Below are 12,655 nucleotides of genomic sequence, written 5' to 3' on the forward strand. Positions count from 1 at the left end.
TCAGCCCCTTTTAGCCAACTAGAAACTCTGCTGGTTCAGAGAGACAGAACTGAAGGCTCTCTTGGTCTACAATTCTTGTCCTAGTTATTCTCTTGCAGGCTTCAGAGCCATACCACTACTGCTTACTTCTGAAACCGTTATATTGTCCTGGGCCTCCCTATCTAGGAGCGCAACCCTTAGGCACAGATCATCATTCCACTTTAGATCTGTAACCTGGTTTTATGTGGTAGGTGACAAAGCTGCCTGTTGGCACTTGTCTCCCTTGAAGTTCCTTGGTATGGGTCTGGTGATACCCTGGTAAGGGTATGGGCTCACTGCTTATTCTGGTGAACATACCTGTCTTTAGTGCCCACAGACTTTGTGTTTCCATATGTTGACCTGGCTGGCAGTATGACTTACTGTAACTTTGTCTTGGATTTTCCCACCAGGATTCAGTATGGTATCTTTTCTAGATTGGTTTGGAAGGTTTTTTTTTTTTTTTTTTTTTTGGTGCAAGAGGAAAGGGTACTGCCTGTACTGTTCCCTGCAACTTTGCCATCTTGTCTTTGTCTGCTCAAGGTCTTTTTGGTTCTCACTGTTTACATTTTTGTGCTGTCTCCACTAGAGTAATCACTCTGTTGGGAAAGGGGAGGGAGGCAATCAGAGATAAGTGACTTGCCCAGGGTCACACAGCTAAACCACTCTGTTGTTATGTAGATTTGAACTTAAAGATAGTTGAATGTGTTGGGGAAAGGTAATTTTATCAAATTGCCTGACTTGATGCTCTACTTATTTTTAGAACCCAAATAGGAGAGACATTTTTGAGAAGGAATTTCTTGCTCTTTTATATCCTCAGGCAACTTAGCTCGAAAAATACCCATAGGCATCCCTAATTTAACGTGTCCAAACCAAAATGCATTATCTTTCTTTCCCAAACTCACCTCTATTTTGAGCTGCTCTATTATTAAGGGTACCATCATCCTTCTGGTCAGTCTGGTTTGAAACCTTGAAGTGAGGCTTGAAACCTTATTCTCCCTCACAATATGATCAGTTTGCTGCCTCAGTTTTTATAGTGAATTTCAAATGTGTTAACAAAATTTCATTTTATGTTAGTTATTTTAAATCTAAAAAAGATGTTGAGAATCTCAAGAAAGAAAAAAAAATTAGGATTTATAATTGCTTATTTAGATAAAATATCTGCTTTACAGCCAATAAGATATTTTGCCATTCATCAACTTCTATAGTATTTTTGCACTAGACTAATTTGTTTCTTCATATGTATACCTCTCTCTCATTGAATTCTACAAAGAGAAATTCTTGCAAAACAAATTATTTCTGGGAGCATATGTAACATACTATATATGTAATCTTCTACCTAACTACTCTTTGTCCTTGCCTGAACCTCCAATCTCTCCACCTCTCAATTCTTAACAGGCTGTTACTCCTGCACAGTCTACATTCTCTTCCCGTCTATATCTTGACTACTTGGGGGAATCACTTCAGCTCTACACTATTTTCTACATTGGAGTAACTTGCTCCCTTATCCTATCATGCCTTGTTAAATCCCAATCTTGATATTACCATCATCAACTGGCTTTGCTTTTCTCCATGTGATGTTTCAAAGTTCTGAAAAAAATCTTGAACTACAAATTTTCTTTATAAGTTCACTACAGATTTTATATTGTATAATCTCAACTGGGCCTTCATGGCACTAAGAGAGTCCTTTTATACTTCTTTCATTGATTCACTATTCCATTCCCCACAGCAACTTTTTTCAAATCTTTTTATTCCTACTTCATTCTTCTATGACATCCCTTCTCCCCCCTCCCCCCCTGCTAAGAACTGCCTCATATTTCACTGAAAAAATTGAGGCCATTCACAGGAGCTCCCTCTTCTCCTCTCTTCCTCATCTCACATCACTCACATGTTTTCCCACACCATCTTCTCCACCCCTCATGTGAAGAAGTGGCCCTTCAGCTTGCCAAGGCTTACCTCTCCACATGTATCCTTGATCCCCTTCCATCCTGTCTTCTCCAGCAAATTGGCTACTGCCTACAAACGTGCCCATGTCTCCTCTGTCCTCCCAAAACCTTGATCCATTCATGCCTTCTAGCTATTGTCTCACATCTCTCTTCCTTTTTTTTGGCAACCTCCTTGAGAAAGTTGTCTGTAATCAGTGCCTCTACTTCCTCTCCTCACACTTTTAATATTTCTGCAGTCTGATTTTTCACCTCATCATTCATCTGAAACTATCCTCTCAAAAGTTACCAATGATCTCTTAATTGACAAATCTAATAGCCCTTTCTCAATTCTCAGCCTTGACTTTTGAGGATTGACAGTGTCAGTCACCTTGTTCTTGGTACTCTTTTCTATTTAGGTTTTCATGACATTGTTTTCTCCTGGTTTTCCTCCTAATTGACTGCTCTTTCTAAATTTCCTTTGCTAGTTCTTCATTCATCTGTCCACTAACTACAGATGTTCCCCAGTTCTCTGTCCTTGGACTTAGTGAGCTCATCAGTTCCCATGGATTAGATGAGCACTTCTATCCAGATGCTTCTTGGATATAAACCTCTCTTCTGATCTGTAGTCTCACATACGCAGCTGCTTATTGGATATCTTGAACTGGATGTTCCATAGACACCTTAAACTCAACATGTCTAAAACTGAACTCATTATTTTTCCCTAAAACTCTCCTCCCTTCTGAGCTTCTCTAGCACTGTCTGAGACACCACTATCTTCCAAGTCACCTAGGCAGCAGCCTTGTCTTCTTACTCTCTGTAGTTCCCCATAGCCAATCTGTTGCTAAGTCCTGTCTATTTTACCTTCATAACATTTTTCATATAGGCCTTCTTCTTTCCTTGGATGTTGCCCTCACCTTGGTAAAAGATCTTATCACCTCATGCCTGGACTATTTCTAGTCTTCTAGTTGGTTTCTCTGCCTCAAAGCATTCCCTCCTTCCAGTCTATCCTCCACACAGTTATAAAAGGGATCTTCATAAAGTTCAGGTCTGACCATGTCACCTCCTTTTCAGTAAATTCCATCTGCTCCCTGTTACTTCTAGGATCAAACACAAAATCCTCTGTTTGTCTTTTAAAGCTCTTCACAACTTGGACTTTTCCTACCTTCCTAGTCTTTTTACACATACTCCCCTCTTAAGAACTCTACAATCCAGTGAAGCTGCCCTCTTTGCTGTTCTTCTGTACCTTTTCACTGGCTGTCCCCCATACCTGAGATGTTTTCTCTTAAAATCTCTTTTCCTGGCTTCAGGTCTCAGCTAGAATCCTACCTTCTTCAAGAAGCCTTTACAGGTCCCTCTCAATGTTAGTGTCTTCCCTCTGTCCTGTATATATCTGTGTACAAAGTGGCGAGCTCCTGGAGAGCGGGAGCTATTTTTGGCTTTCTTCATATTCCCAGCACTTAACACAGTGCCTGGCACATAGTAAGTGCTTAATCAATGCTTGTTGACTTAATTTGACTTGAGAACAAAGATATTTTTCCTCCTTTTTCCTCTTGTGACCCAGAATGGCCCTTAGAAAGTATGAGTTCTGCAGCACTTTTGTCGACATTATTATATATGTTGCAGTATGAAAATTCATATTAAAAGCTCAACAGTGACTATTCAAATGTGTTAGCAAATTCACATTTAAGATAAAAAGTACCATGTTGAAGGACTTGGAAAAGTAACAAGTTCTTGGTAGTTGAGTAAATAGTTATTTTTTTTCCTCAAGATATGATAGGACCAGGATCATGTCTTATTTATGATTGTGTCTCCCTGGTGTCTAGCACAGTATGTTCCATGTAGTAGACACTTAATAAGTACTTGTTGAATGGGTGAATGAATGCATGCATGCATTGTTATCACAATTTCAAAAGGAGTTGTCATCCTATAAAAACTTAAGCACTGCCTGAGTGAGACTTTCTTCACCATTAAGTGGCAAACCTGCCTGACAGAGCCCAATGGTTAGTTCGCTGTTTCATAGACCTATTCATTGCTCTTAGGAAATTATTAATATGTTTGTATAAAAAATATTGAATTGCATGGATTTCTTAGGGTAAGGCTTTTTCTGGACCTTTAATTTTATTGGCATAGGAAAATCTTGATGAGACTCCCATCTACAAATGAAAATTGGCCCCATCTCTAATATAGAGTGTTGCAGTGAGCACTGAGAGGGTGAGAGTCTTATCCAGGGTCACCAAGCCAGTATATGTTAGAGGTGAGATTTGAACTCATGTCCTCCTGGCTCTGAGATCATTTGTCTCCTATAAAATAAGATTCTTATTTTTGAGCCAGGGACTTTTAAAACTGGACAAATGGAATGGAAAATGTAGTCTATGAAACATTGATATGTACTATTTAACAAAATATTGAAAATAATTGTAAAGAGGAAACCATTCTGTTCAATAAAAACTGGGTCTTCTAATATACAGGGTATCCCAAAATCTTAGTGCAATTTAAGGCTTTAACAGCCTAAAATCGCACTGAGACTTTTGAGACATCCTCTGTTACTGAGCTGTTCAAATTTATTAGCATTTCAGTTCTATCCTTGGATATATGATGGCAGCTAGAATGATGGGTCATGTTCTTTCTATAACTGAATTCAATTACTCTTGGTATTTGAGTTTGATGACTGTATACAAAGAAATAAGTTTTGGGTAGTGGGAATAACACTGGTTTGTTATATAGGAGACTTGTATTTTAGTTCTGGCTCTTTCACTAGCCCCTGTGTGATCTTGAACAAATTATTTAACAAACTCTGTGGTCCTTGGTTTCCTCATCTATAAAATGAAAGGTTTGAACTAGATAATTTTTAAGGGCCTTTCTCAATCTAATATTATATAGTTCTGTAGTTAATTAGGACCTAGATTTTAAAAAATCATTAGAAAATTATTAACTTGAAGTCCAGTAGCTAAGCTAAAAGGCAGAATGGAATAAATAGAGGTCTCCTCCAGTCATAGGGAACAGTGTTCAAGTCCAGGGTCTGACACAAGCTCATTGTATGACCAAAGGCAAGTCACTTATACTCTCAGTGTTTGAGGCAATGTTGAGGCTACAACTTATAAAACAGGTGCTGATCTATAGTAATAGAGGGATTTTCTATACAGATAAAATCACGGGTCTGAATCAAAGCAAAAGCAAAAAAAAATCATCTTGCCCTTTGTAGTTTATATTAATAATCAATGGAAGTGTTTTACTTGTTCTGTCAGAATACTTTGGACAAAAAAGAATAGCAAAAATGCCAAAACAAATCTGCCATGCTTTTTTCCCCTTTACAACTTGGCTTCTTTCTATATTTACAGTCTTACAGCAACACATATACTACGGTACAGCCATACTGGGCAACTTGTGTTCCTCACACTGGATACTTGATATCTTCTTGTTTTGAGACTTTGCATTGGTTTTTTCTCTCACCTGAATATACTCCTTTCTCACCTCTCAGGATTTACTCAAGTGTTGAGTAAGTCAGGGATGGGAGGTGCTGTAGGCAAATGTTACAGCCTTGTCACCTGTTGGGTAGTTATTGAATAATGGGGATCTCCAAATGAAACTTAGAAGACAAAGCTCTTTGTCCTTTAGGAGCATCTTTAGATTTTTGTAAGTCTTAATTTTCAATTGTATTATAGATTTTAAAATGAACTTTGTATTGCTGTGATATCCCAGTGCAAAGAAATAAAAAGCCTGAGAAAAGAATAAAATAATTTTAAAAAATCAAGATAGAGCAGCATATTAAGCTTTGTTCTTAAATTCCATCAATCTGAAAACTTCTGGATGTTGGCTTAATTTGTTTACACAACATTTAATTTGGAAGTGTAGATTATAAATACTTAAGGGATCGGCATGTATTTTAGGTTTGGATAAGATAGAGAAAATTTGTTAACTCAAAGTGTACAATTCAGTATTCAATAAAAATTCCCCAGATATTAATGCAGTTTAAGCTAATATTTTCAATAGTTTTAACAAAAGAAATGATGATAATGTATTATATCCACAGAACATTTTCCTTTCTCAAAGCACTTAGTGGTTAACTATTTAATTTACTTTTACAGTGCCCCAGTGAGATTGAAAAGAATAAAAAGGAAACGAAACAAAAAATATGTGTTGTTAAAAATCTAAAACATTATAACATGACCAGTATTGGCTACTTGAAATTTCTGAATTTGGGTATTGACATTTGAAATCTTAATGTTGTATCTGTGTGAAGCCAATACAGGCAATCTCCAGTGTTCAAATGGTTGTGTTCCAGAAGTTTGTAAGTGGGTTGTTTCTGTGGGAAAATGTGTTCCAAGTCCCAGTTTGCTTTTTCAACTGTAGAGTTACATGAGCTTCTGTGATCTTAACCTTAGAACCAAATAACATTTCTATAGGAAAATAAGTTCATCTTAGAGTGAGAAGAGAATCTCAACAGCATCTAGATCATATTTATACTCTGCCCCTTGCCTCAGCCACAAAAATGGTCTCTTAGGCAATCTAGCCCCTGAAAAGGGAGGACAAGTGCAATCTCTTTGAAGCAGGCATGGTGTTCTAGAAAGAAAAGTCAGATGACACTTTGCTTACTGGGACTCCAAAACTATCCAGTCTCAGCTGTGGGATGGCCTAGCTATTTGTACAGGCAGGATGTTTGTAAGTTGGGTGTTCATGAGTTGGACCATGATTATAAATATTTTTAAAGCCCTTTTTTTAAACAGTTTTAATGAATTTTTCATTGTCATATAACACCTTTAAGTTACATTAAGCCAAATCGAATATTTGTGAGACCTCATATCTACATTACTGGGATTAATATTTCTCTCTGTATTTCCCTTCCATCGTGAATACTGGGAAAAAATTTACAGTGAAATCCTGAATTATGATTCATTTAACAAGCATTTTTAAGAGTCTGCAATGTGTCAAGTACCGTGGTAGGTGATGGGGAAATGTATATGAGGACAAAATGGTTCTCTTCCAGGACCTTATTATATTGGAATGAGAAGAACAGCGTATATGTAGAAAAATAAATAAAAAATTTATACAAAGTAACTTTTAGGTGGATGATGGGAGGGCATCAGCAACCAGGTATTGGGATGGGTTTCGTATAGGATATGGCACGTGAGTTGTAAAGGAAGCTAGAAGAGGCAGAGGTAAGAAGGGAGTGAATTCCAGACTTAGGGGGACAGCTTGTGAAAAAGCATGGAGACGGTAAATGAAATGTTTATTTTTATGGGAAATAGAAAGCAGTCCAGTTTGGCTGGAATGTAGATTGTGGGAGAATGATGTACAATAATGTTGTAAAGGTGTGCTGGAACCAGATTGTGAAGGACTTCAAAAGCCAAACAGCAGAGTTGGCATTTTATATAGCTAAGAAGGAGCTTCTGGAACTTTTTGAGCAAGGAAGTGACAAGGTTAGAATTGTGCTTTAGAAATATCAATTTGACAGCTGTGTGGAGGATGGATTATAGAGAAGAAAGATTATGATAGGTCAGTAATGTTATTTTTATGTGGAAAAAATTGCGTATTGAATTCCATGTAAAGGTACAAGTGAAATTCAGTAACAAAAATATCAGTGTGACATGGAAGATTTATTTGGCCAATAGCCAGTGAATTTTAAACTGTACCTGATAGAGCAGAATTCTAGTGCTAAAACAAAAACTTGGTCAGTCAGTCCCTTTCCAGTTACACATTGTAATAAGAATTGACTTGTATTTTTTATAGTAAGTTTCATTTTTATTTTGCATCTCATATTTCATTCAACCAGTAAACACTCACTGCGTGCTAGTCATTGTACTAAGTGCTGGGGAAAAAACAAAACCGCAAAAGCTGTTCTGCTGTCAAAGAGCTTACATACTAATGGGGCAGATAACATGTAAATAAATAGTCAGAGGTAAGAAACTTCGAGAGTCGAAGGAATGTAGCCTTGGAGGGGAAGGTGGCTCCAGGAATCAGGAAGGCCTCCTTTACAAGATGGTATTTGAACTGGATCATGAAAGACAGATATTTCATCTAGTTTAAGGCAGAGCATTGTAGGCATGAGGAACAGCCTACATGTCGTGTTCCAGGATGGTTACTGAAATGTGAGAAGATTGGAAAGGTAGGAAGGGGCCAGGTTGAAAGAGCTTTAAAGACACTTTAGACCATTTAAATACTTCGTGCTTATGAGAATTGGGCACTTCTTGAAAGTTATTGTTAGCATATATCATAATGGTCCAAATATAGGTAGGTAGCAATTCAAAAATGAGATCTTTTTGAAAGGAAAATAAATACTAGGTATGTATTACATTAATGTTCACAGAATATGATTTTAGGCTATACTAAGGTTTTATTTATACAAGGAAGATTTTAGAGGAAAAAATCTGGCCAGTATCTTTTTTTAATATTTTTTCCCAATTATATGTAAAAATTTTTAACATTCATTTTTAAAAATTTTAAGTTCTAAATTCTCTTCCTTCCTTTACTTCCCTTCCCCCTCATTGAGAAAGCAAGCAATTTGATGTAGGTTATACATGTGCGGTCATGCAAAACATTTCCATATTAATCATGTCGTGAAAGAAAACAGATTATAAAAAAGACCAAGAAAAATACTCACTATAAATATTTTTGTACAAATAGATCCTTCCCCCTCCCCTTTTTTTAAAATCTCTTTGCGATACAGAGTAATATTGTTGGGTCAAAGGGCGTGCAGTATTTGAATCATTCATATATGTATCTGTTGCTTTCACCTTGCTGTCATGTAGAAATTGCTTATCTAGTACCTTAATTCAACAATGCCGTTGATTCTTAAACTAGACAGTAGATGACAATATTGCTTCTGTAACGGTGAGCTTGCTTGAATAATTCCTTTAATTTATTGACTTAAAATTATTTTTTTCTTGTCCATCACTTTTCCTGCCATGTAGAGGTTTGTACACTCATATTCAATCCAGGAAATATTTCAAGCACCTATTAATTTTCAGGTACATTACTAAGTAGTGAGGATACAAAGATGAAAACAGTCCCTACCCTCAAGAAGATTATATTTTACTGGGGGAAAACAGCATGTATGCAGATAAACACATATAAGCTAGATACTGTGATTTCCTGGGATGTTGATTCCCAGCTTACAATTGTGGGAGCTGGGAAAGGTCTCTTATAGGAATTAGCATTGAACTGAACCTCAAAGGGAGGGGTTCCAAGAAGTAGAAGTGAGGAGAAAAAACATTCCAGGAATAAAGGAGGACACAGCCTTTGGAAAAGCAGAGGGACCAGAGATAGACTGTTGTGTAAGAGGAATAGCAAGTAGGCCAGTTTGGTCAGAATGTCAAATGAATAAGGAGGAGTAATACGTAATTGGCCTGGAAAGCTAGGTTGGAGACACGTTGTGAAGGTCTTTATATGCCATACAGACAGAGAAGTTTGCACTTTATTCTAGAGGTAATAAGGAGCCACTGAAACCAATTGAAGAGGGGAATGACATGGTCGTTCTTGTGCTTTAAGAATATTAGTTTGGCCATATATAGCAGGACTGTTTTTTAAACCAGTCCCATCTTCATTGTCCTTTGAACATGGCGTGCTCATTCCTGTTTTCTTACCTTTGCTTATGTTCTTACAGGGAAATTTCTTCTGCTCTTCTCTTCTAACTAAAGAGTAGGATCCAAATCTTGCTCTTGTTTTAAGGTCCAAATTTAAGGCTAATCTGTACCTTTGACACCTTATTACCTAGCTATTCCAGCCCTAATTGATTTCTCATAATTCCAAACTGAATAACCTCTATTTTTTTCTTCAGTGGTTGGCTGTTGTTATATGTGTGTTAGTTGTTTTCTTAACTACTATTTTGATCTGAGTGTGGGATGTTTTTAATTCCCTTTATTCTTCCGTTTCTCCTCTAAATCTTCCTTGTACAGACCTGAATTTACCCTGTCTATAATTGTGCTCTTAGTAAGAGAACAACAGGAGTGACTAAGACAGAGCAATAATAAGAATAAATAAAACGTTTTCATTTGAGTTGAAATAAATGTGAAAAAAAAGACTTTCACAGTAACTTAAAATATATATTAATTTTGTGTGTTTATCTTTCATCTTTTAGCTTTATTTAAACTAATTTTAAGTTCCTTTAGGGCGGAGACTGCCTTATGCTTTTTAATGCTCACTATCAAAGGGATATTAAAAGTTTATTTGGTCCATCTTTTTGCTTTTTAAGCATCCCAGAGTATCTCTTGTTGACTTTTAGAATGCTATTAATTACAACATGCCACCATAAATCAAAAGTGGGAAATGTTAGAAGAGACTTTTGTGTCAGTGTTGTTGCTGTATTAGCAGTCATAGAAACTTGCCTCTGTTATAATTGGGACCTCACAGTGAATTAATACGTTATAAAAAAATCAGTATTCTGATCGTAAATGGGACCACTTTCTGCATTATTGAATGATAGAAGACCACTTTGATTTGTGTCAAAACATATTGATACTCCTATTTTAGATTGTGTGTGAGTATGTATATGAAAATAAATGACAGCTTGAAGTAGTGGAGCTAGAAAATCTTGGATTTAAATTGTCTTATTATCCTGACACTTGTGCCAGTCACTTAATTTTTTTTGGAGCCTTACTTACAAAGTACAGGTAATAGTACCTGTAGTATCTGCTTCACAGAACTGTTAGGAGGTTCAAGTGAAATTATGTAAAACACTTTGCAAACTTTAAAGTGCTATATGTGTCAGTTTTCTATATACCTGTTTGTATTCTTTGTTTGCAACTTTTCTGGGCTTTAAAATGAATAACCAGGGAAATAGATAATAAAACTTTGAATCGAATAATAAATTGATGAACAGGAAATAATAAGAGAATGTAGGCCATTTGCTCTGAGGGGGTAGAATGGGGAGAAGAAACCTGTTTGCCTGTTGGATAAATGTCCAGAAAACTTTTCCCTGTACTCTCTTAACTTGTAGTGGCACAGATTCCAACCCAGGACACCGATAGAGTGAGAGCTAGGGAGAGAAATGGGTAAGGGGAAAAGGGTGATAGGAAGCAGGGAAGAAATACACACAGGAGGAAGAATGGAACAGAAAGAGATAATCACAAATGGGAGACTTCTCAGTTCATTTGAAAGAGGCAGGATGTGAGTGGGGGATAAATGTTGGTTGGAAAAATTGCAGCATATAGGAGATGATTTCTGATTTTTTTGCTCAGGTACATGGATTTTGAATTTAAGCCGTTTGTTCCTTTAATATCCTTTAATAATACATATTCCCCCCCTCCCATTCTCCTTGCTTTTCTTTTTCCCATCTATGTTAATATGCTATCTCTGTCAGTATTGATTTTCCTTTTAATGAAAAAGTGACATAAAACTGACATTTCTGTGAGTATATACTTGGTAGAATACGCTTCTCCAAACAATTATTTAGAATCAATTCATTCTATTAAATAATAACATAATATTAGTTAATATTTATGTAGCGCTTTAAGGTTTGCAAAACACTTCCCACATATTTTCTCATTTCATCCTTACAACACCCTGTGAGGTAGGTGCTTTTATCATCTGCCTTTTGCAGATGAGGAAACTGAGGCTAACTAGTTTAACTCCCTTATTTTATAGTTGAGGAAACTGAGGCTAGAGAGGTTAAACTGAGGCTAACTAGTTTAACTCCCTTATTTTATAGTTGAGGAAACTGAGGCTAGAGAGGTTGTCACTTATCCAAAATTGTACAAGTAGTAAATGACAGAGCTGAGATTTAGACATAAATTTTCTGACTCCAGCTTCTGCCTTATTTTTTCCCCCTGCAGCAGATTGCCTCCCATTTTACATTCTCCATGACATCTGATGATTATGATATAATTATGTTGAATTTCTCGTCATTTTTAGCAAAAAAAAAAAAAAAGACCAATAACCCAGTGCTGGGATGCAGCAATTTGATTGAAGATATTAGAGCTGGAAGGGACTTTTAAGGAGATAAGATAAGGATAAGATAAATAGATAAATTAATGAGTATATAAATAAGATAAATAAAATAAGACTCAGGTAAAGTGACCAAGATCACACGGAAAATAAGTAGTAAAACTGGATTTGAACTTTGGGCCTCTTTCCATTATACTGTATTATCTGGTTGTTTTTTAATAGCCCTTTTTAATATTTTGAGGTTTTGCAACAAAATTTTTATTTACGTATGACTGGTAAGATACCATATATACCATTCCGTTCAATTCCTGCAGTTATCTAAAACTTTCCACCAGTTCTTAAATACAAAATATGGAATTGATCCCAGTGCAGTAGTGAGTGAATAATAGTACAGCAAAACCAAAATTAAACATTGCATGCGGTTTGGAAAAAATGCACATTTTTATGTTAATTTAACTAAAATAATTTACTTATTAATAAGTAAACTATTAATACAATAGCAAAGAGCTTATGATTTTATACCATCTTGATTGCTGGTGTTGGAAAAGAATTGATGCTATTGGCATAGAAGGATTTTTGTTTTCTTTTAGGTACAGCAGAATGGTGTATATGGTATCAGACTACAGAGCTTAAAAACACATATTGAAAAGAACTTGTCCTAAGAAAAAAGAAAAGAGCTTGTCCTAAAGTGCCTGCATGTAAATGAATAATTAACTAAAAACATGTCTTCCACATACTGAATAATGAAAAAATGTCCAGTTAAATTCAAGCAGTGAGTTTATACAGATATTAGTTTAGCAACAGAATTACTGAAAAAAAGACTCTGAAAATGCTTA

At 36.1% G+C, this 12,655-nt stretch overlaps 1 protein-coding gene across 1 annotated transcript in view; it reads left to right on the forward strand.

Moving 5' to 3' along the window:
- Positions 1-12,655, forward strand: part of ZNF148 (zinc finger protein 148) — a 142,412-nt gene that overhangs the window by 20,759 nt on the left and 108,998 nt on the right. The window lies entirely within an intron of this gene.

This window comes from Trichosurus vulpecula, chromosome 2, assembly GCF_011100635.1.
Source record: "Trichosurus vulpecula isolate mTriVul1 chromosome 2, mTriVul1.pri, whole genome shotgun sequence".
Classification (NCBI taxonomy): Eukaryota; Metazoa; Chordata; class Mammalia; order Diprotodontia; family Phalangeridae; genus Trichosurus; species Trichosurus vulpecula.